Source organism: Ctenopharyngodon idella, chromosome 17 (genome assembly GCF_019924925.1).
Source record: "Ctenopharyngodon idella isolate HZGC_01 chromosome 17, HZGC01, whole genome shotgun sequence".
Taxonomy (NCBI): domain Eukaryota; kingdom Metazoa; phylum Chordata; class Actinopteri; order Cypriniformes; family Xenocyprididae; genus Ctenopharyngodon; species Ctenopharyngodon idella.
Window position 1 is genome coordinate 8835839 of NC_067236.1, and position 5483 is coordinate 8841321.

Here is a 5483-nt window from a genome sequence, read left to right on the forward strand (position 1 = left end):
ACACTCTTCCAATGATGCAAATTGTTCTTTATTGCTTTTAGACAACACAACAACAATAATAGTAATTATAATAATCAATTATGGTTTGTCTATGGGTTCATTTGGGGAAATTAGTCTGGTGATGCTCAGAGAAGAGAACAATATTTATTCCACTTCAAGCTAGAAAGTAATTATGTATATAGCGTTCAACCAGAAGCTTCTAAAGGCTAATGCATGATTACAAAAAGAAAATAATTACATTTATAACAACATTTCTGTTAAATTAAACAAATTTTATTATATACACAGCATTTGATCATTTGACCTAAGCCATGTGTGTGCGTGGCGTGCACGGGTGAGGTCTTGTGTGCTCAGGCCACCTCAAAACAAGAAACTGCTCTGAACATGTTGTACAGAAGCGTGAAGATGATTTGAGAGTTCAGTCAGAGGATGTGATCCGTACAAAGCAAAATAATTAGTTACAATAAATTGATTTCTAATTTGTTGATGGAAGTTTGTACATTCGTGCAGTGGATATTTTAGGTTTTTATCAAGTCATAAAGCCACCAAAAATTAAAATCAACAAATTATTTTGCATTCACAAACTCCACCAGTTCTTAAGAAAATTACTAAAGAGGAATTTATCTAATATCTACACTGACCCCACCAACGCAAATTATTTGGTTTTGGATAAGTGCTGTAGTTTTCCAACAACAGCAGATGCAAAGTTATTAGTTGAAGCAGAAAGGGGGGTGGGGTTTAATCAATCATGCCACGATACAGCTGCTTTTGGTTGGAGGAAAAGACTGGAAGTCATGCATGTGAATTTAGAGGTAGTATTTATTGTAGAATTTCAAGAGAGTTCCTAAATTGCCTGTTGGTGTTTGATTGAACAGTCTTCTTGTATTGCTCACCACATCTTACCATGGTACTGTATCATTTTTATCCTAAACAGCAGGTTTATGGGGTCTCTTTCACAATATGCTGTTTTGGGGTCTCTTCTGGTACTGAATATTCTGTATAGCATGCTTTTTCTTCTGTAAAATGATACAATGTAATGATTCTGTAACACAAGGAACCTATATGGGGAAGAAACAGTATTTCATTCATGGGTCTTATGTGCAGTATGTTGTACTTGGTAGTAGTGACTTTATATATCTCCAGTTATGCAATTATTTAAAATGCATCAATATATTTTTAGATTGCCAGTGTTATGTTGATTGTTTTTTTTGTTTTTTTGTTTTTTGTATATACTTTGCAGCATATATTTACATCAAATCTATGTCAAATAAGTTCATGTTAATCTCTCAGTCTCTATTTTCCCTCTCTTTCAGTTGAGACTGTTTGTGCTGCTTACAGCAGTGGTCTGCTGTAATGCCTGCTCATTAGAAATAGAGGGCCTTCGAGATGTCACTAACGGTCCAGGTGATGTTACTACCTAGTCTAGTGGGGAAAACAATTAACTATTCCCTAACTATTCCCACATTTTTACAAAATGTTAAACATGTGGCTGCAGGTACAAACTGCTTCAATTTCCAGGTGAAATGTCCACCGACTGGTGGGTGGGCTTAAATTCCCATTGGGTTCGGAGACCGTCCATGGCTATACCAGTAGTTTGAAGATATATGCAGCTTTTTATCTCGATTTAAGCATTACATTCTCTAAAGAAAAAACTGTTTTTGGTGCCACCCAGTGGACATTTCATCTGGACACCTTGATTTGCAGTTAAGTTTTCTCATGAGATCAAGTTAAAAAGTATTTGAGTGCGTTTATTATCCTGGATAACAAAATAGTAATATTTGAAGTACGTTTCTATTATTTATTCAGATTGTCCTGACAATGATGGAAATCTCCATGAATTTCACTCTGAATGGGAGACCGAATCTGAAAGATGTATCTGTACTGGTGTTGGAATCATCTGTTGTAATAGGTACACCTGCATGCACACACCTCACTTCACCTTATTAAATTTTTGTTTATTATAAAATATTTATATTATGATGGTTAGTTAACATTAGTTAACTACATTAGATAACAGGAACTAATAATGAACTGCATTTATACAGCATTTATTCATCTTTGTTAATGTTAATTTCAACATTTACTAATACATTATTAAAATCTTGTTAACATTAGTTAATGCACTGTGAACTAACATGAACAAATAATGAACTGTATTTTCATTAACTAAAGTTAACGAAGATTAATAAATACAGTAACAAATGTATCGCTCATGGTTAGTTCATGTTAGTTAATACATTAACTAATGAACCTTACCGTAAAGTGTTACCAAATTATCTTTATTTTAATGTAGGCCACTTCATTTTCACATTTCTAGAGAAAATGCATTTCCAACTTTTTTGCAGAAATCTGGAAAACAATTACTGAATATGACCAAAATTATGACAACCTGTCTTTATGCTTTTTTTGTGCAAGGTTTGGGGACATATTTGACAGCACCTTCCCACCTGAACCCACCACTGAATCCACCACTGAATCCACCACTGGATTCATCGCTGATAGCTTTTATGAATTATTTGGCTACACTGAGCATGAAGAACCACCCATGTAAAATCCCAAACAACCTTTACAGAAAATATGTCTCTTGCAAAAATCCAAATCAAAATTCAGCTGTAAAGTTTTCTTATGCCATTTTTAAAATCAATGAAATGTGTACAGTATGTATCTGTGTTTCACATGTGCCATTTTTAAGAAGCAATAACTCTTTGTGCAATAATTTGAGAATTATTTTGACCTATAAAATGCAAATATACAATTTACAAATGACCTTGTGTTTGTGTGTTTCAGCAGTGATGGAGAGCCTGCTGCTCCTGAAGTTCCCAATCAGCCAGATTCCTCAGACTCACCTGAAGTCATTGCTGATGACTCTCATGAGTCAGCTGAGGACAGTAAATAATCCAAACATCCTGAACAGCAAAAATATTTTTTCACTTAAATGGTTTTTTACAAGGCTTCACCCTGAATGAGCCGATGTATAAAGGCTAAGTAAAATAAAATAAACATACCTGAGCATGCATCTGTGGTTGTTTGAGCATTTATGAAAACATTATGTTAGATCTGAACAATATAGCAGTATACTGCAGAGATACAGACAAAGTAAACTGACTGTTGAGGATGTTGAGGCAAATTTGTTTGAATGTGTTACGTCTACTGAAAATGTTTACATCAGGTTTAGTGGAAAAGTGATTTCTTAGCAATTTCCTGATTAAAGAGAAACATTTATACAATAAACATGAATATGTGCTATTTCTTGAATGTAAAGTCACCCAATTGCTTTCTTTGCATTTGTTTTTTCCACCAGTTCTCAGAAAAGCTAATGATAGTGTAAAAGAAAGTTAAATTATATTTACACTGTGTTGTATATGAAACATTTTGTTTAAAACATCTGGTTTACACTAAAACAAGTGCAAATAGTGATATGGTATTCACACAATGTGTAAAAAAGTCATGTCATCTACAAAGGGTGAATTGTCTGAATAACAGTGGGCGGAGTTAGTGAAAATCATTTGCTAATGACATTTGACTATTTGCGCATTTCCAAGTTATTATTTACCCATGCACAATCTATTTTAATATTAGTTTTATTTAAAGTTATATTTTATTCGTGCTGTAGCCTATGCTATAACAGAATTTTCAACAAGAAAATAAGAAAAGTTCATTTTAGTAAATAATATTTGGTTGTCAGTAATATTCTTCAAAATGAGATATTAGTAATACGTTACTGCTGTGGATATTCCAAAGCATAGCAACCAAAGGTGGAAAAACTCTGCACCTCCAAAGCACTCTCAAGCGCCACCAACTGCCTGTTTTCAGAAGAGCACCAGGCATTTTTTCAGCTGACTAAAATGCTTCAGTGGACACACGTTAATTTAATATTTATTGTTAGGCCTATGGCCTATTAGTCTCTTTTGCATTTATGCAATATACTGGAGCCAAACCTGAGAAGGGAGTCCAGAAGATTCTACAGTGTTGCCAGACACGTAATCTGCGTAGCTGTAATTCATAGGCGAGGATTATGTTAATTGTGAATGAAAGTGCAAGCGCCCTATTTCGAATGATTGGAATTCATTAACATACACACGTTTAACTATAAATCTGATGTTTACGAAGCGTTTGTGAATCTGGAGAAGAGTTTTCAGGAATGTCCGTTTTACGCGCAAATTACTCAGAATTTCATACTCATTTACTAAAGTTTCATGAATGTTTAAATGGAACGCTCTAATGGCAAATTCACACTGCACAGACAAACGCCAACAAACACGTAAAAGTTCTAAATCCAGCAGCCATCTTGTTTGTTGGTGTTTGTTGGCATTTGTCTGTGCGGTGTGAATTGGCCTTAAGGCTACGTTCAGACTGATTATTTGTGTATCCGATTGGAATTCTGATCTAAAATTATTGACGTCCACTATGGCAACTGTTCAGATCCGATTTGTGTGTCCATGCCGCTCTTTGGTTTTCCGGGATATCTGCATTGTTTTCTATGGCAATGACATTGAGTTGGTAGGGATACACCAAAAACAACAACAACAACCACAGCATAGAGGGGTTTGCAATACAGATGTTTTCTCATTTACAACATGACATTGTGTAGTCGCTGTGCGCTGGACTACTGCATTATAATGAGGCAATGGCAGAAACGTAAGAGGCTGGTATGTGTGGCTTTATTCTGTGATGTCATCTCCGCCAGTTTTAAAACATGCTCCGTTATATTCTGCTCATCTGGCACTTTGCAACAACATAACCTTGTTTATGACTTTCAGCATGTTTCCTATAACAACGTCTGATGTTTATGTTTTACGTGGTGTGAGAAAGTCACATAAATCACGCGAAATCCGATCAGAGCAGTCAGACTGAAACGGATTTCCAGAAATGCTATTTGACACAAATGATGATATTTTTAATAAAATCCATTGAGAACCTACGCAACTTCGGGTCTGAGGCTCATGTGTGTTCACGAGAGCCCCATGACGTATGAGTGTTGTGCTGACGGTGTATTGGAGATTAATATTTTGTAAATTACACTACCAGTCGAAAGTTACTATTACTATTTTTAATGTTTTTTAAAGTCTCTTATTTCATAATAAATACAGAAAAAACAATAATATTGTGAAATATTATTACAATTTAAAATTATGGTTTTCTATTTTAATATACTTTAAAATATAATTTATTTCTGTGATGCAAAGATGAATTGTCAGCATCATTACTCCAGTCTTCAGTGTCACATGATCCTTCAGAAATCATTGTAATATGCTGATTTATTATTAATGTTGGAAACAGTTGTGCTGCTTAATATTATTTTATAACCTGTGATACTTTTTCAGGATTCTTTGATGAATAAAAAGTTAAAAAATATCAGCATTTATTTAAAATAGAAATCTTTTGTAACAATATACACTATCGTTCAAAAGTTTGGGGTCAGTAATTTTCTTTCTTTCTTTTTTTTGAAAGAAATTAATACTTTTATTCAGCACGGATGTGTT

The 5483-nt window shown here is 34.2% G+C and overlaps 1 long non-coding RNA gene across 2 annotated transcripts; it reads left to right on the plus strand.

Annotated features, from left to right (window-relative positions):
• The first annotated feature begins 763 nt into the window (after positions 1–763).
• LOC127499050 (uncharacterized) lies at positions 764–3016 on the plus strand. Of its 2 annotated transcripts, none has more exons than XR_007926027.1 (5): positions 764–907; positions 1314–1404; positions 1807–1909; positions 2416–2547; positions 2788–3016. It is a non-coding gene; the product is annotated as an uncharacterized LOC127499050 (long non-coding RNA). The 2 variants fall into 2 exon arrangements; XR_007926026.1 differs by having other exon boundaries at positions 765–907; positions 2791–3016.
• Positions 3017–5483: the final 2467 nt, after the last annotated feature.